Below are 20201 nucleotides of genomic sequence, written 5' to 3'. Positions count from 1 at the left end.
AAATGTCTATATACAATATAGTAAATAAGTTTATTATATGTATTAATAATAATCTGTAGAACAGAGAACAATTCTGACGGGTTGGGGGTAATTCCCCAGCACAGAAGTGTTGAGAGCATGGTGTCTTCATTTTCATTTGCTTTTTTTAAAAAAAAATTAAATTTCACTTTAAGTTCTGGGATACATGTGCAGAATGTGCAGGTTTATTACACAGGTATACATGTGCCATTGTGGTTTGCTGCATCCATCAACCTGTCATCTACATTAGATATTTCTCCTAATGCTATCCCTCCCCAGCCCCTACTGCCCCACCACAGGCCCCGGTGTGAGATGTTCTCCTCCCTGTGTCCATGTGTTCTCATTGTTCAACTCCCATTTATGAGTGAGAACATGCGGTGTTTGGTTTTCTGTTCCTGTGTTAGTTTGCTGAGAATGATGGTTTCCAGCTGCATCCATGTCCCTGCAAAGGACTTGAACTCATCCATTTTATAGCTGCATAGTATTCCATGGTGTATATGTGCCACATTTTCTTTATCCAGTCTATCACTGATGGGTATTTGGGTTGTTCCAAGTCTTTGCTATTGTGAACAGGGCTGCAATAAACATATGTGTGCATGTGTTTTTATAGCAGCATGATTTATAATCCTTTGGGTATATACCCAGTAATGGGATTGCTGGGTTAAATGGTATTTCTGGTTCTAGATCCATGAGGAATCGCCACACTGTCTTCCACAATGGTTGAACTAATTTACACTCCCACCAACAGTGTAAAAGCATTCCTATTTCTCCACATCCTCTCCAGCATCTGTTGTTTCCTGACTTTTTAAAGGTTGCCATTTTAACTGGCATGAGAGGGTATCTCATTGTGGTTTTGATTTGCATTTCTCTAATGACTAGTGATGATGAGGTTTTTTTCATATGCATAAATCTCTTCTTTTGAGAAGTATCTGTTCATATTCTTTGCCCACTTTTTGATGGGGTTGTTTGTTTTTTTCTTGTAAATTTGTTTAAGTTCCTTGTAGATTCTAGATATTAGCTCTTTGCCAGATTTTGGAATACGATACCTAATTGCATTTTTTGCTTTGCTACAAATCATCAGTAGGGTTAGCATTATAAAAACAATACCTTTAAATGTAGTGAGGTGAGGAGTGACTTTGAACACTTTTTGTAACATAGATTTTTTTTTGTTATCTTGTAACAACTTAAAATAAAAACTTAAGATTAAAAACTAACCTTAATGGTATTAGGCATTTTTCTTTTATAAAGGAGACAAATGCTCCAAATTTACTTCTTTTTATTGAAAGAAGACAAGTGTTGGGCCGGGCGCAGTGGCTCAAGCCTGTAATCCCAGCACTTTGGGAGGCCGAGACGGGCGGATCACGAGGTCAGGAGATCAAGACCATCCTGGCTAACACGGTGAAACCCCGTCTCTACTAAAAAATGCAAAAAAACTAGCCGGGCGAGGTGGCGGGCGCCTGTAGTCCCAGCTACTCGGGAGGCTGAGGCAGGAGAATGGCGTAAACCCGGGAGGCGGAGCTTGCAGTGAGCTGAGATCCGGCCACTGCACTCCAGCCTGGGCGACAGAGCGAGACTCCATCTCAAAAAAAAAAAAAAAAAAAAAAAAAGAAAGAAGACAAGTGTTTATCAAGTACACTCTTTTCAGGAGATAAACATGCTTAATCTGTACCTTCAAGTTTAAAGTTGTTCTAAATAATTAGAAAATAACTGCTTTGTAAAACAAAACAAAAACAAAAGAAAACTCCCCCACAAACTCATGTTACAAAAAGAGCGTTTTGAAAAGGATATTTAAAAATGTTTTCAGGCAGAGCAAGGAGGCAGAATAGAAGCCTACACCATTTATCCCCCCTGCAAGAACACCAAATTTTAACAACTAACTACACGCAGAAAGGCACCATCACAAGAACCCAAAATCAGGTGAGCAATCACATTACCTGCTTTTAACTTCATATGGCTGAAAGGGCATTGAAGAGGTCAGGAGAGACAGTCTTGAATTGCCGATGCCACCTCTCCCCTGTCCGTTAGCAGAAGCCATGTGGTGCAGAGAGCCTGAGGACTTGGAGGGAGAGCACAGTGACTGGGGACTTTACATTGAACTCAGTGCTATCCTGTAAGAGCAGAGAATAGAGTCATGCTTGATTCAGCCAGCAGCTGCACATGGAGAGAACATTTGGAACAGACCTAGCCAGAGGAAAATTGCCCATCCCAGCAGTCAGAACCTGAGTTTCTTCGCAAAACCTGTCATTGCAAGCCAAAGGGCTCTGGGGTCCTAGGTAAACTTGAAAGGCAGTGTAGGACACAAAGACTGCAATTACTAGGCAACTTCTAATGTTTGTTTGGGCTCGGAACCAGAGGACTGCTCCAAGTGCACAGGCTTTCTGCACCACACGGCCTCTGCTAGGGGACAGGGGAGAGGTGGCACTGGCAATTCAAGACTGTCTCTCCTGACCTCTTCAATGCCTCTTTCAGCCAGAAGAGCAGGATTTATGGTGGTATGTGACCTAGGGAGACACCAGACTTCAAACTGTACTACAAGGCTACAGTAACCAAAACAACATAGTACCGGTACCAAAACAGAGATATAGACTAATGGAACAGAATAGAGCCCTCAGAAATAATACCACACATCTACAACCATCTGATCTTTGACAAACCTGACAAAAACAAGAAATGAGGAAAGGATTCCCTATTTAATAAATGGTGCTGGGAAAACTGGCTAGCCATACGTAGAAAGCTAAAACTGGATCCCTTCCTTACATTTTATCCAAAAATTAATTTGAGATGGATTAAAAACTTAAATGTTAGACCTAAACCCATAAAAACCCTAGAAGAAAACCTAGGCAATACCATTCAGTACATAGGCATGGGCAAGGACTTCATGACTAAAATACCAAAAGCAATGGCAACAAAAAGCCAAAATATACAAATGGGATCTAATTAAAGTAAAGAGCTTCTGCACAGCAAAAGAAACTACCATCAAAGTAAACAGGCAACCTACAGAATGGGAGAAAATTTTTACAATCTACGCATCTGACAAAGGGCTAATATCCAGAATCTACAAAGAACTTAAACAAATTTACAAGAAAAAAATCAAACAACCCCATCAAAAAGTGGGTGAAGGATATGCACAGACACTTCTCAAAAGAAGACATTTATGCAGCCAACAGACACATGAAAAAATGCTCATTATCACTGGCCATCAGAGAAATGCAAATCAAAACCACAATGAGATACCATCTCACACCAGTTAGAATGGCAATCATTAAAAAGTGAGGAAACAACAGGTGTTGGAGAGGATGTGGAGAAATAGGAACACTTTTACACTGTTGGTGGGACTGTAAACTAGTTCAACCATTGTGAAAGACAGTGTGGCGATTCCTCAAGGATCTAGAACTAGATGTACCATTTGACCCAGTGATCCCATTAATGGGTATATACCCAAAGGATTACAAATCATGCTGCTATAAAGACACAGGTGCATGTATGTTTATTGTGGCACTATTCACAATAGCAAAGACTTGAAACCAACCCAAATGTCCATCAATGATACACTGGATTAAGAAAATGTGGCACATATATACCATGGAATACTATGCAGCCATAAAAAGGATGAGTTCATGTCCTTTTCAGGGACATGGATGCAGCTGGAAACCATCATTCTGAGCAAACTATCACAAGGACAGAAAACCAAACACCGCATGTTCTCACTCATAGGTAGGAATTGAACAATGAGATCACTTGGACACAGGAAGGGGAACATCACACACCAGGGCCTCCTGTGGGGTGGGGGGGGGGGGGGGGGGAGGGATAGCATTAGGAGAAATACCTAATGTAAATGATGAGTTAATGGGTGCAATGCACCAACATGACACATGTATACATATGTAAGAAACCTGCATGTCGTGCACATGTACCCTAGAACTTAAAGTATAATTATAAAATAAATAAATAAAAAAGAAAATTAGAGAAGTGTTTTTTAAAGTATGTACTATTCTTCAACTCACTGGTAAACACTGTTGACACTATACAAAGTAAAAAAAAAAAGAAAAATGTTAATGATCGATAAATCATCTAAAAGTACAAAACTCACTGGTAATAGTAAGTACACAGAAAAATACAGATTATTACAACACTGTAACTGTGGTGTGTAAACTACTCTTAACTTAAATAGAAAGACTAAATGGTGAGCCAATAAAAAATAATAACTACAACAACTTTTTAAGACATAGATTGTAAAATGAGGAGGATGAAGTTAAACTATAGTTTTTATTAGTTTTTTCCTTGTTTATTTGTTTACGCAAGCAATGTTGTTATCAGCTTATAACAATGGATTATAAAACAGTATTTGCAAGCCTCATGATAACTTCAAATAAAAAAAATATGGCAGATACACAAAAATAAAAAGCAATAAATTAAATCATACCACCAGAGAAAATCACCTTTACTAAAAGGAAGAGAAGAAGGAAGGAAAGAAGGAAGAGAAGATCAAAACAACCAGAAAACAAATAATAAAATGGCAAAAGTAAGTCTCTATTATTAATAGTAACACTGAAGGTAAATGAACTAAGTTCTCCAAAAAGAAGACATAGAGAGACTGAATGAATGAAAACATGACCTAGTGATATGTCATGCTTCACCTATAAAGGTATACATAGATGGAAAATAAAGGAATGGAAAAACATATTACATGCCAGTGGAAACCAAAAAAGAGCAGAATTAGCTATATTTGCATCAGCTAAAATAGATTTCAAGACAAAAACTGTAAGAAGAAACAAAGATGGCCACTGTATAATGATAAAGGGGTCAATTACCTAAGAGGATATGATTATAAATATATATGCAGCCAATACTGGAGAACCCAGATATATAAAGCAAATATTATTAGAGCTAAAGAGAGAGAGATAGACCTCAATACAATAATAGCTGGAGACTTTAAAACTCCACTTTCAGCATTGGACAGATGTTCCAGACAGAAAATCAACAATGAAACATTGGACTTCATCTGCACTATAGACCAAATGGACCTAGTACATATTTACAGAACATTTCCTCCAACAGATGAAGAACACACATTCCTCTCCTCAGCACATGGATCATTTTCAAGAATAGACCATATGTTAGGCCACAAAACAAGTGTTAAAACATTCAAAAAATTGAAATAATATCAAGCATAGTCTCTGACCACAATGGAGTAAAAGTAGAAATCAATAACAAAAGGAATTTTGGAAACTATACAGTTACATGGAAATTAAACAATAAGCACCCGAATGACCAGTGGGTCAATGAAGAAATTAAGGAGAAAATAGAAAAAATTATTGAAACAAATGATAATGAAAATATAGCATATCAAAACATATAAGATACAGTGAAAACTACTGGAAGGGAAACTCATTAGCTATAAGTGTCTACCTCAAAAAAGAAGAAAAACTTCAAATAAATAACTTGATGCATCTTAAAAAACTAGAAAAGAGCAAATGAAACCCAAAATTAGTAGAAGAAAAGAAGTAATAAAGATCATAGCAGAAATAAATGAAATTGAAAGGAAGAAAACAATACATAAGATAAATGAAATAAAAAGTTGGTTTTTTGAAAAGATAAACAAAATTGATAAACCTTTAGCTAGACTAAGAAACAAAGAGAGACCCAAATAAATAAAATGAGAGATGAAAATGAAGACATAGCAAGTGTTTACTGTAGAAATTCAAACATCATTAGTGGATATTATGAACAACTATATGCCAATCACTTAGAAAATCTAGAAGAAATGGATAAATTGCTACACATATAAAACCCAGTAAGATTGAACCATGAAGAAATCCAAAACCTGAACGGACCAATAACAAGTAGTAAGTTCAAAACCATAATGAAAAGTCTCTCAGTAAAGAAAAGACTATCACACAATCACCTAACTGATGAATTCTAAAAACATTAAAGAACTAATACCAATATTACTCAAAGTATTCCAAGAAAGAGGAGAAGGGGACACTTCCAAACTCATTCTACTAGGTCAGTATCACCCTGACACCAAAACCAGACAAAGACACATTTTAAAAAAAGAAAACTAAAGGACAATATTACTGATGAATATGAATATGGATGCAAAAATTCTCAACCAAATACAAACTGAACTCAACAGAACATTAAGAAGATTATTCATCATGCATGACCAAGTGAGATTTATCCCCAGGATGCAAGGATAGCTCAACATGCACAAATCAATCAGTGTAATCAATGTGATACATCATATCAACAGACAAAAGACAAAAACCATGTGATTATTTCAATTAATGCTGTAAAAGCATTTGATAATATTCAACATCCATTCATGATAAAAATCCTCAAAAGACTGGGTATTGAAGGAACACACCTCCACATAATAAAAGCCATATGCAACAGACCTACAGCTAGTATCATACTGAATAGAGAAAAACTGAAAGCTTTTTCTCTAAGATCCGAAACATGACAAGAATGGCCACTTTTGCCACTGTTATTCAACGTAGTACTGAAATTCTTAGCTACAGAAATCAGACAAGAGAAAGAAATAAATGACACCCAAACTGGATGAAAGGAAGGCAGGTTATCCTTGTTTGCAGATGTCATGATCTTATATTTGGAAAAGCCTAAAGACTCCACCAGAAAACTATTAGAACTGGTGAATAAATTCAGTTGCAGGATACAAAATCAACATACAAAAACCAGAAGTGTTTCTATATGACAACAGTGAACAATCTGAAAAAGAAATCAAGAAAATAATTCCATTACAATAGCCACAAATAAAATTAAATACCAAGGAATTAACTTAACCAAAGAAGTGAAAGATCTCTATGATAAAAATTATAAAATACTGTTGAAAAAAATTGAAGAGGAAACCAAAAAATGGAATGATATTCCATGTTCCTGGATTGGAAGAATCTATATTAAAGTGTTCATGCTACTCAAAGCAATCTACAGATTCAATGCAATCCCTATCAAAATACCAATGACATTCTTCATAGAAATAGAAAACAAAAATCCTAAAACTTACATGGAACCACAAAAGGCCCAGTATGTCTACTAGATCTGCTAAGTAGATCTAGCATGTGATAGCCAAAGTCATCCTAAACAAAAAGGATAAAACTGGAGGACGCACATTACCTGACTTTAAATTATACTGCAGAACTATGGTAATCAAAACAGCATGGTTTTGGATAAAAACAGATGCATTGATCAATGGAATAGAATTGAGAGCTCAGAAACAAATCAACACACCTACAGTGAACTCATTTTTGACAAAAGTGCCAAAAACACACCGGAGAAAAGATAGTCTTTTCAATAAATGGTGTTGGGAAAACTGGATACCCATATGCAAAATAATAAAACTTGCTTCCTCTCTCTCACCATATACAAAAATGAAATAAAAATAGATTAAAGATTTAAATCTAAGACCTCAAATTATGGAACTACTACAAGAAAATATTGGGGAAACTCTCCAGGACACTGGTCTGTGCAAAGATTTCTTGAGTAAAACTCTACAAGCACAGGCAACCAAAGCAAAACTGGACAAATGGGATCACATCAAGTTAAGAAGCTTCTGCACAGCAAAGGAAAAAATCAGCAAAGTGAGGAGACAACCCGGAGAATGGGAGAAAATATTTGCAAACTACCCATCTGACAAGGGATTAATAACTAGAATATATAAGAAGCTTGAACAACACTAAAGGAAAAAAATCTAATTAACTGATTTAAAAAATGGGCAAGAGATTTAAACAGACGTTTCTCAAAAGAAGACATACAAAAGGTAAACAGGCATGTGAAAAGGTGCTCAATCATTGATCATCAGAGAAATGCAAATCAAAACTATAATGAGGTATTATTTCACCCCTGTTAAAATGGCTTTTACCTAAAAGACAGACAGTAACAAATGCTGGTGAGGATATGGAGAAAAGGAAACGGTTGTACTGTTCCTAGGAATGTAAATTAGTACTATCACTATGGAGAACAGTTTGAATGTTCCTGAAAAAACGAAAAATAGAGCTTGACACAATCCAGCAATCCCACTGCTGGCTATAGACCTATAAGAAAGGAAATCAGTATATTGAAAAGATATCTGCACTCCCATGTCTGTTGCAGCTCTGTTCACAATAGCGAAGATCCCATGTCTGTTGCAGCTCTGTTCACAATAGCCAAGATTTGGAAGCAACCTAAGTGTTCATTAACAGATGACTGGATAAAGAAAATGTGGTATTTATACATAATAGAATACTATTCAGCCATAAGAAAGAATGAGATCCTGTCATTCGCAACAACATGGATGGAACTGGAGGTCATTATGTTAAATGAAATTAGCCAGCACAGGAAGACAAATATCACATGTTCTCCTTATTTGTGGTATGTAAAATTTAAAACAATTCAATTCATGGAGATAGTAAAAGGATGGTTACGAGACTGGGAATGGTAGTTGGAGGGGTGGGTGGGAGGTGGAGATGGTTAGTGGGTACAAAAAGCATAGAAAGAATGAATGAGGTCTAGTATGTGATAGCAACAGGGTGACTATAGTCATAATATTTGTTGTACATTCTAAAATAACTAAGAGTATAATTGGATTGTTTGTAACACAAAGGATAAATGCTTAAAGGGATTGATACCCTATTTTCTATCTGCTGTATCAAAATATCTCATGTATTCCATAAATATATACATGTACTATGTAGGACAAAGTTAAAAATTAGGAATGAAAAAATACATTCATCATAATGTAATTTTGTGGCCAAAATTAATGTAGTGATTTTTACCTATTAAAAATTCTCATATTTGCACACTTAAACTTGGAAACAAAATTTTCTAACCTGTGAACTAATCTTTCAAATTAATAATTTCAGAAAGTGTTTAGCCCATTTGTTAAAAATAAATATAGTGCCTTTTTCTTTTTCTTTTTTCTTTTTTATTATACTTTAAGTTCTAGGGTACATGTGCACAACGTGCAGGTTTGTTACATATGTATACATGTGCCATATTGGTGTGCTGCACCCATTAACTCGTCATTTACATTAGGTATATCTCCTAATGCTATCCCTCCCCCCTACACCCTCCCCACAATAGGAGCCGGTGTGTGATGTTCCCCTTCCTGTGTCCAAGTGATCTCATTGTTCAATTCCTAAGTGAGAACATGCGGTATTTGGTTTTCTGTTATTGCGATGGTTTGCTCAGAATGATGGTTTCCAGCTGCATCCATGTCCCTACAAAGGACACGAACTCATCCTTTTTTATGGCTGCATAGTATTCCATGGTGTATATGTGCCATATTTTCTTAATCCAGTCTGTCACTGATGGACATTTGGGTTGATTCCAAGTCTTTGCTGCTGCGAATAGTGCCACAATAAACATACCTGTGCATGTGTCTTTATAGCAGCATGACTTACAATCCTTTGGATATATACCCAGTAATGGTATGGCTGGGTCAAATGGTATTTCTAGTTCTAGATCCTTGAGGAATCGCCACACCGCCTTTTCCACAATGGTTGAACTAGTTTACAGTCCCACCAACAGTGTAAAAGTGTTCCTATTTCTCCACATCCTCTCCACACTTGTTGTTTCCTCACTTTTTAATGATTGCCATTCTAACTGGTGTGAGATGGTATCTCATTGTGGTTTTGATTTGCATTTCTCTGATGGCAAGTGATGATGAGCATTTTTTCATGTGTCTGTTGGCTGTATGAATGTCTTCTTTTGAGAAGTGTCTATTCATATCCTTTGCCCACTTTTTGATGGGGTTGTTTGTTTTTTTCTTGTAAATTTGATTGAGTTCTTTATGGGTTCTGGATATTAGCCATTTGTCAGATAAGTAGACTGCAAAAATTTTCTCCCATTCTGTAGGTTGCCTGTTTACTTTGATGGTAGTTTCTTTTGCTGTGCAGAAGCTCTTTAGTTTAATTAGATCCCATTTGTCAATTTTGGCTTTTGTTGCCATTGCTTTTGGTGTTTTAGACATGAAGTCCTTGCTCATGCCTATGTCCTGAATGGTATTGCCTAGGTTTTCTTCTAGGGTTTTTATGGTTTTAGGTCTAGCATTTCAGTCTCTAATCCATCTTGAATTAATTTTCGTATAAGGAGTAAGGAAAGGATCCAGTTTCAGCTTTCTACTTATGGCTAGCCAGTTTTCCCAGCACCATTTATTAAATAGGGAATCCTTTCCCCATTTCTTGTTTTTGTCAGGTTTGTCAAAGATCAGATGGCTGTAGATATGTGGTATTATTTCTGAGGGCTCTGTTCTCTTCCATTGGTCTATGTCTCTGTTATGGTACTAGTACCATGCTGTTTTGGTTACTGTAGCCTTGTAGTATAGTTTGAAGTCAGGTAGCATGATGCTTCCAGCTTTGCTCTTTTGGCTTAGGATTGTCTTGGCAATGCAGGGTCTTTTTTGGTTCCATATGAACTTTAAAGCAGTTTTTTTTCCAATTCTGTGAAGAAAGTCATTGGTAGCTTAATAGGGATGGCATTCAATCTATAAATTACCTTGGGCAGTATGACCATTTTCACAATATTGATTCTTCCTATCCATGAGCATGGTATATTCTTCCATTTGTTTGTGTCCTCTTTTATTTCACTGAGCAGTGGTTTGTAGTTCTCCTTGAAGAGGTCCTTCACATCCCTTGTAAGTTGGATTCCTAGGTATTTTATTCTCTTTGAAACAATTGTGAATGGGAGTTCATTCATGATTTGGCTCTCTGTTTGTCTGTTACTGGTGTATAAGAATGTTTGTGATTTTTGCACATTGATTTAGTATTCTGAGACTTTGCTGAAGTTGCTTATCAGCTTGAGGAGATTTTGGGCTGAGACAATGGGGTTTTCTAAATATACAATCATGTCATCTGCAAACAGGGACAATTTGACTTCTTCTTTTACTAACTGAATACCCTTTATTTCTTTCTCTTGCCTGATTGCCCTAGCCAGAACTTCCAACGCTTTGTTGAATAGGAGTGGTGAGAGAGGGCATCCCTGTCTTGTGCCAGTTTTCAAAGGGGATGCTTCCAGTTTTTGCCCATTCAGTATGATATTGACTGTAGATTTGTCATAAATAGCTCTTATTATTTTGAGATACGTTCCATCAATACCGAATTTATTGAGAGTTTTTAGCATGAAGGGCTGTTGAATTTTGTTGAAGGCCTTTTCTGCATCTATTGAGATAATCATGTGGTTTTTGTCTTTGGTTCTGTTTATATGCTGGATTATGTTTATTGATTTGCATATGTTGAACCAGCCTTGCATCTCAGGGATGAAGCCCACTTGATCATGGTGGATAAGCTTTTTGATGTGCTGCTGTATGCAGTTTGCCAGTATTTTAATGAGGATTTTTGTATCGATGTTCATGAGGGATATTGGTCTAAAATTCTCTTTTTTTGTTGTATCTCTGTCAGGCTTTGGTATCAGGATGATGTTGGCCTCATAAAATGAGTTAGGGAGGATTCCCTCTTTTTCTATTGATTGGAATAGTTTCAGAAGGAATGGTACCAACTCCTCTTTGTACCTCTGGTAGAATTCGACTGTGAATCTGTCTGGTCCTGGACTTTTTTTGGTTGGTAGGCTATTAATTATTGCTTCAATTTCAGAGCCTCCTATTGGTCTATTCAGGGATTCAACTTCTTTCTGGTTTAGTCTTGGGAGAGTGTAAGTGTCCAGGAAATTATCCATTTCTTCTTGATTTTCTAGTTTACTTGCGTAGAGGTGTTTATAGTATTCTCTGATGGTAGTTTGTATTTCTGTGGGGTCAGTGGTGATATCCCCTTTTATCATTTTTTTATTGCGTCTATTTGATTCTTCTCTCTTTTCTTCTTTGTTAGTCTTGCTAGTGGTCTATCAATTTTGTTGATCTTTTCAAAAAACTAGCCCCTGGATTCATTGATTTTTTGGAGGGTTTTTTTGTGTCTCTGTCTCCTTCAGTTCTGCTCTATTGTTAGTTATTTCTTGCCTTCTGCTAGCTTTTGAATGTGTTTGCTCTTGCTTCTCTAGTTCTTTCAATTGTGATGTTAGGGTGTCCATTTTAGATCTTTCCTGCTTTCTCTTGTGGGCACTTAGTGCTATAAATTTCCCTCTACACACTGCTTTAAATGTATCCCAGAGATTCTGGTATGTTGTATCTTTGTTCTCATTGGTTTCAAAGAACATCTTTATTTCTGCCTTCATTTCGTTATGTACCCAGTAGTCATTCAGGAGCAAGTTGTTCAGTTTCCATGTAGTTGAGTGGTTTTGATTGAGTTTCTTAGTTCTGAGTTCCAGTTTGATTGCACTGTGGTCTGAGAGACAGTTTGTTATAATTTCTGTTCTTTTACATTTGCTGAGGAGTGCTTTACTTCCAACTATGTGGTCAATTTTGGAATAAGTGTGATGTAGTGCTGAGATGAATGTATATTCTGTTGATTTGGGGTGGAGAGTTCTGTAGATGTCTATTAGGTCCACTTGGTGCAGAGTTGAGTTCAATTCCTGGATATCCTTGTTAACTTTCTGTCTCATTGATCTGTCTAATGTTGACAGTGGGGTGTTAAAGTCTCCCATTATTATTGTGTGGTAGTCTAAGTCTCTTTGTAAGTCTCTAAGAACTTGCTTTATGAATCTGGGTGCTCCTGTATTGGGTGCATATATATTTAGGAGAGTTAGCTCTTCTTGTTGAATTGATCCCTTTACCATTATATAATGGCCTTCTTTGTCTCTTTTGATCTTTGTGGGTTTAAAGTCTGTTTTATCAGAGATTAGGATTGCAACCCCTGCCTTTTTTTTGTTTTCCATTTGCTTGGTAGATCTTCCTCTATCCCTTTATTTTGAGCCTATGTGTGTCTCTGCATGTGAGATGGGTCTCCTGAATACAGCAAACTGATGGGTCTTGACTCTTTATCGAGTTGCCAGTCTGTGTCTTTTAATTGGACCATTTAGTCCATTTACATTTAAGGTTAATATTGTTATGTGTGAACTTGATCCTGTCATTATGATATTAGCTGGTTATTTTGCTCGCTAGTTGATGCAGTTTATTCCTAGCATCAATGAACTTTACATTTTAACATGTTTTTGCAATGGCTGGTACCTGTTGTTCCTTTCCATGTTTAGTGCTTCCTTCAGGATCTCTTGTAGGGCAGGCCTGGTGGTGACAAAATCTCTAAGCATTTGCTTATCTGTAAAGGATTTTATTTCTCCTTCACTTATGAAACTTAGTTTAGCTGGATATGAAATTCTGGGCTGAAAATTCTTTTCTTTAAGAGTGTTGAATATTGGCCCCCACTCTCTTCTGGCTTGGAGAGTTTCTGCCAAGAGATCTGCTGTTAGTCTGATGGGCTTCCCTTTGTGTGTAACCCGACCTTTCTCTCTGGCTCCCCTTAACGTTTTTTCCTTTATTTCAACTTTGGTGAATCTGACAATTATGTGTCTTGGAGTTGCTCTTCTTGAGGAGTATTTTTGTGGCGTTCTCTGTATTTTCTGAATTTGAATGTTGGCCTGCCTTACTAGGTTGGGGCATTTCTCCTGGATGATATCCTGCAGAGTGTTTCCCAGCTTGGTTCCATTTACCCTGTCACTTTCAGGCACACCAATCAGACGTAGATTTGGTCTTTTCACATAATCCCATATTTCTTGGAGACTTTGTTCATTTCTTTTTACTCTTTTTTCTCCACATTTCTCTTCTCGCTTCATTTCATTCATTTGATCTTCAATCGCTGATACTCTAAGACTTCCAGTTGATCGAGTCAGTTACAAATGGTGCATTTGTCACGTAGTTCTTGTGTTATGGTTTTCATCTCTATCAGTTCTTTTAAGGTCTTCTCTGCATTGATTATTCTAGTTATCCATTCATTCATTCTTTTTTCAAGGTTTTAAATTTCTTTGAGCTGGTTACGTAGTTCCTCCTTTAGCTCTGAGAAGTTTGATTGACTGAAGCCTTCTTCTTTCAACTTGTCAAAGTCATTCTCCGTCCATCTTTGTTCCGTTGCTGGCAATGAGCTGTGTTCCTTTGGAGGGGGAGATGCGCTCTGATTTTTTGAATTTCCAGCTTTTCTGCACTGCCTTTTCCCCATCTTTGTGGTTTTATCTTCCTTTGGTCTTTGATGATGGTGACGTTCTGATGGGGTTTTGGTGTGGGTGTCCTTTCTGTTTGTTAGTTTTCCTTCTAACAGTCAGAACCCTCAGCTGTAGGTCTGTTGGAGTTTGTTTGAGGTCCACTCCAGATCCTGTTTGCCTGGGTACCAGCAGTGGAGGCTGCAGAAGATAGAATATTGCTGCACAGTGAGTGTTGCTGTCTGATTCTTGCTTTGGAAGCTTTGTCTAAGGGGTGTACCCAGCCGTGTGAGGTGTGAGGTGTCGGTCTACACCTAGTGGGGGATGTCTCCCAGTTAGGCTACTCAGGGTTCAGGGACCCACCTGAGCAGGCAGTCTGTCCGTTCTCAGATCTCAACCTCCGTGCCGGGAGATCCACTGCTCTCTTCAAAGCATTTCCCTCTGCCGAGGTTTCTACTGCTTTTTGTTTAGCAATGCCCTGTCCCCAGAGGAGGAGTCTACAGAGGCAGGCCGGCCTCCTTGAGCTGTGGTGGGCTCCACCCAATTCGAGCTTCCTGGTGGCTTTGTTTACCCACTTAAGCCTCAGCAATGGTGGGTGCCCCTCCCCCAGCCTCACTGCCGCCTTGCAGTTAGATCTCAGGCTGCTGTGCTAGCAATGAGGGAGGCTCCGTGGGCGTGGGACCCTCCAGGCCAGGTGTGGGATATAATCTCCTGGTGTGCTGTTTGCCAAGACCCTTGGTAAAGTGCAGTATTAGGGTGGGAGTTACCCAATTTTCCAGGTGTTGTGTGTCTCAGTTTAAAAATATGGAAGGCTTCACGAATTTGCGTGTCATCCTTGTGCAGGGGCCATGCTAATCTTCTCTGTATCATTCCACTTTTAGTATATGTGCTGCTGAAGCGAGCACTATAGTGCCTTTTTCTAATTAGTTTGGAGATGACAGACATCAGGAAGATGAAAATTTTCTAGAAAAATTTTAAAGGTATTATTTTTCATGTTTGTCATGTGGAATTAAACACTGAGTATGACAATTCAGTAAGTATAGCAAATTATGCATTCCTTCCATTTGGCTTTGAGTTTTTGTGATGTATTTTTTCCAGCTATGTAAGATATTATACCAACTACTATTGAGTTTAACTGTATCTGGAACCAGAGCATCCACTTGCTCCATTACTAAATATTTTGTCAAGAGTTTCAATAATGAAGCATACACAATCTCACTATTCTCATCAAATAATAAACAATATGAAACATTTTGTTGTTTGGTTTAATGATGTAATTATTAAATAAGACAAAAACACACACATTAGCCTCGGCCTAAACAGGGTCAGGATCATCAATGTCACCTCCACATCTCGTCCCACTGGAAGGTCTCCAGGGACAATAATATACATGGAGCCGTCATCTCCTATGATAACAATGTCTCCTTCTGGGGCACCTCCCTGCAAGGACCTGCCTGCGACTGTCATGCATCACATAATGGCATTTCAGTTGACGGCCCCCCATATACAACGATGGTCCTATACAATTATAATGGGGATGAAAAATTCTTATTGCCTATGCTGTCGTAGTGGTCGTGACATGGAAGCACGATGCATTACTCATGTGTTTGTGATGATGCTAGTGTAAACAAACCTGTGCTGCCAGTTTTTATACTTTTCAATTTTTATAATTTTAATAAAGTATAGCATACACATTTATGTACAGTACTTAATACTTGATAATGATAATAATAAACTATGTTACTGGATCATGTATGCACTACATTACACTTTTTATTATTTTATTTTATTATTTATTATGTATTATTTATTTATTTATTTTGAGGTGGAGTCCTGCTCTATAGCCCAGGCTGGAGTGCAGTGGCACCATCTTGGCTCGCTGCAACCTCTGCCTCCTGGGTTCAAGCGATTCTCTTGCCTCAGCCTCCCGAGTAGCTGGGATTACAGGCACACACCATCAAGGCTGGCTAATTGTTTTTTATTTTTAGTAGAGATGGGGTTTCACCGTATTGGCCAGGCTGGTATCGAACTTCTGGCCTCAGGTGATCTGCCCACCTCGGCCTCCCAAAGTGCTGGAATTACAGGCGTGAGCCCCTGTGCCTAGCCATCATTTTAAAGTGCATGCCTTTTACTTATTAAAGAAAGTTAAATTGTAAAACGGTCACAGGCAGATCCTTGGGGGGAGGTGCCCCAGAAGGACACATTGTTATCATAGGAGAGGACAGCTCCATGTGTATTATTGTACCTGGAGACCTTCCCAGTGGGAGGAGGCATGGAGGTGATATTGATCCTGACCCTGTCTAGGCCTAGGCTGATGTGTGTGTTTTTTTTTCTTCTTCTTCTTCTTCTTCTTCTTCTTATTTTTTTTTGAGATGGAGTCTTGCTCTGTCGCCCGGGCTGGAGTGCAGTGGCCGGATCTCAGCTCACTGCAAGCTCCACCTCCCGGGTTTATGCCATTTTCCTGCCTCACCCTCCCCAGTAGCTAGGACTACAGGCGCCCGCCACCTCGCCCGGCTAGTTTTGTTGTATTTTTGAGTAGAGACGGGGTTTCACTGTGTTAGCCAGGATGGTCTCGATCTCCTGACCTCGTGATCCACCCGTCTCGGCCTCCCAAAGTGCTGGGATTACAGGCTTGAGCCACCGCGCCCAGCGTTTTTTCTTATTTTTTAACAAAAAAGTTTAGAAAGTAAAAAAAAAGTTAAAGTTATAAAAAGCTTATAGAATAAGGATAGAAAGAAAATATTTTTACAGCTGTACAATGTGTTTGTGTTTCAATTATGTGTTATTACAAAAGAGCAAAAAAAGTAAAAAGTTTATAAGGTGAAAATGTTACAGTAAGCTAAGGTTAAATTATGATTGAAGAAACATATTTTAAAAATAACTTCAGCAAGGCCTTAATTAGAAGTGTTTCTGAAGTCTACAGTAAGTACAGTAATGTCCTAGGTGCTCACATACACTTACCAGTCACTCGCTGACTCACCCAGAGCAACTTCCAGTCCTGCAAGTTCTTTTTTTGAGACTGAGTCTTGCTCTGTCACCCAGGTTGGAGTGCAGTGACATGATGTCGGCTCACTGCAACCTCTGTCCCCTGGGTTCAAGTGGATTCTCCTGCCTCAGCCTCCCGAGTAGCTGGGATTACAGGTGTGTACCACCACACCTGACTAATTTTTGTATTTTTAATACAGACAGGTTTTCACCATGTTGGTCAGGCTGGTCTTGAATCCTGACTTCGTGATCCGCACATCTTAGCCTCCCAATGTGCTGGGATTACAGGTGTGAGCCACTGTGCCCAGCCCTGCAAGTTCCCTTTATGGTAAGTGCCCTATGCGGTGTTCCATTAAAAAATATTTTATACTGTATTTTTGCTGTACCTTTTCTATATTTGTTAGGTATGTTTAGTAGATATTTAGATACATAAATACAATTGCCTACAGTATTCAGTACACTAGCATGCTGTACAGGTTTATAGTCTAGGAGCCATAGAATACTATACCATGTAACCTAGGTGTGTATTAGGCTCTATCATTGAGGTTTGTGTAAGTACACTCTAGGATGTTTGTACAATATTTGAATTGCCTAATGACACATTTCTCAGAGCATTGTTCCATGATACATTACTGTATTTTTAAATAATCACTAATTTAAATTAAGTTACTAATAGAAAACAATTTTGCCACTGTTAAATACAAGAAAGTTTATTTGAAACATATTGCTTGTGATATCTTTTTAATATTTCCTTTTTCTGTATATGTTTTTTCTTCCTATAATAGAATAGTACAGTCAATATCTGAAAATAGGTGTTTATTTTGGGTTACATTAAAAGGCTTATTTAGTGACTCGGATAAATGATTTGGTCAAGAGTAAGAGTTTGGAACACAAAGATATAAGAGCGGTCTAGAAGTGATGTGGGACCACAGACAACAAAATGATTAATTTCCTGCAGGGGTTAAGGGGGCTGCACAGACGGAGTGACATCTCAACCTTGTTTTCAAAGAGCTAGACCAGAGACAGGGTGGAGAGATCATTTTGAGCTGAGCCACAGAGACCAGGGTGGAGGAGATGAAGTTTTACTTATTCTTTGAGACTCAGTTTCCTCTTTTGTAAAATTATGTCTGTAAAACTTTTTTTTTTTTTTTTAAAAGGAGTCTTGCTCTGTTGCTCAAGCTGGAGTGCAGTGGCACAATCTCGGCTTACTGCAACCTCTGGCCCTCAGGTTCAAGTGAGTCTCCTGCCTCAGCCTTGATGTCTGTAAAATCTATCTTGAAGAAAGGTGGAAATGTTGGGGAGATTAGAAATAGCATGTCAAAATAGTACTGTCACCTCACTGGTGCTCAAGAAATGATAGTGCTTCATAATTTTTTGTGATAGGATGGCTCTTTGTCCTATGAGGCACAAGGCAGGCATGACAAGCATGAGACACCCTTCGGAGTCAAAAAATATTTTAGGGAGGGCTGAGTTTACTGGATCAGTTTACCATTGTGAAATAAAAGTTCCTGGACTCCAACAGGGTTTGGAGTCCCTGTCTCTGAGTGTTTTTTAAGGCACGGATTATTCTGTCTTGACCACATTTCTAATCTAGTAACCACAGCCTCATCTCTACTTCTTCCTGCTTTGAATTTTGTCCTCCAAGGGCCACTTAAATGAGAAACCTGTCCTACCCACCTTGTCCGGCATTCAATGTGTATCTCATGTCAGCTTTCTACACTGACCTCATCCATACTGACCATTTTCTGTATTTCAGAAGATGGCCTCAGCTTAGTACCTGGCACATAACAATAATCCCAAAGACCTTGATGCTCAGAGATGCCTGGGCTAACTTATTTATCTTCAGGCCACTGACTTCACAATTATATAACCATAGGGGAGAAAGCCAAGAGCATCGTCACAGGATATCTGGGTTGTAATGTGATAGGCATCCTTTCAACATGGCATCTGTGGAGCCATAGAAGTTGTGCTGGAAGGAGCTTGGGAGTTCATCGAGCCCAGCCCTGTTGTTTCAGTAATAAAAAAACTGAGGCAGAAGTGGGTAGAAGAAATATCTAGAAGTAGAAGCCAGGTCTCCTGGTTCCCAGGACAGGGTCCTTTATATCACATCCCCTCTAGGCTGTAATACGTAGCAACGGTAAAATACAGACTCAATTTTCTCGGTCTTACAAGTGGCAGGCTGTTGCTGGCCTCAAGTGGTGAATCCATTGATAGGGAAAAATAAGAATTTTGTAAACTCTCAGAAAGTTTGTCTTTGTAATAACAGTCCCCTAAACTCTGTTGTCCTTGGAAGTACAACAAAGTCCAGACTGAGACCATGGAACTGGACTCCAGTCAGGATTTATGTCACACAGTCTATGTATTTCCCACTCAGTGCCAATTATTCATTCCTCCCATTCAAACAAAAATAAATAATAAAACCACAGACAGGGAGCAGTGTGAAAAAAGCCTTGACTGAGAGTGAGAAAGCTGTGACCATCCAGTGAAAACATTTACTTCCTGGAGAGAGACCCAGCAGTACTGTGTGTTCCTTCCGGGGGTGGGGCTGGAGGCTGCCTGAGGTGATGGGAACTTCAGTGTGAAAGAGGTAGCTGTGGCGTATCTTCTTTGTTGAGAAGGTAAAAGTTCATTCACTGGGAAAAACAGCCACAGCTCCTTTGTTTGTTTGTTTGTTTGTTTCTTCAACTTTTATTTTAAGTTCAGGGGGACATGTGCAGGATGTGCAGGTTTGTTATACAGGTAAATGTGTGCCGTTGTGGTTTGCTGCACAGATCATCCCATCACCTAGGTATTAAGCCCATCATCCAGCATCCATTAGCTGTTCTTCCTGATGCTCTCCCCCCTTCCCCCTCTGACAGATCCCAGTGTGTGTGTTATTTCTTGCCATGTGTTCTCATTATTCAGCTCCCACTTATAAGTGAGAACATGCAGTGTTCCTTCTAAGGTGGTATTTCCAACACGTAGAATGCTCAGGGAGGGAAAGTCAGAGTTGGATGCATACTATAGAAGGGTTGCAATCTATTCTAATGCCTCTTCCCAAGCCTAGTTCCTGGGCTACTGAGTTTTTGTTTAAGACCCTTGAAGGCAGTGATATGAGGTGGAAAGAAATCCTAAGCCTTCCACTGCCACGTGCTAGCTGAGTGACCCTGGGCATGTGATTGAAGAGGACTGAGCTGGCATCCTCA

The 20201-nt window shown here is 38.7% G+C and overlaps 1 non-coding gene across 1 annotated transcript; it reads right to left on the bottom strand.

Moving 5' to 3' along the window:
• Positions 1 to 14829: 14829 nt before the first annotated feature.
• Positions 14830 to 14936, bottom strand: LOC117082946. Its single transcript, XR_004436859.1, has one exon. It is a non-coding gene; the product is annotated as a U6 spliceosomal RNA (small nuclear RNA).
• Positions 14937 to 20201: the final 5265 nt, after the last annotated feature.

This window comes from Trachypithecus francoisi, unplaced genomic scaffold, assembly GCF_009764315.1.
Source record: "Trachypithecus francoisi isolate TF-2019V2 unplaced genomic scaffold, Tfra_2.0 Lachesis_group9, whole genome shotgun sequence".
Lineage (NCBI taxonomy): Eukaryota > Metazoa > Chordata > Mammalia > Primates > Cercopithecidae > Trachypithecus > Trachypithecus francoisi.
The sequence above is the reverse complement of the archived record's forward strand: the minus strand, read 5'-3'. Positions and strand labels throughout refer to the sequence as shown.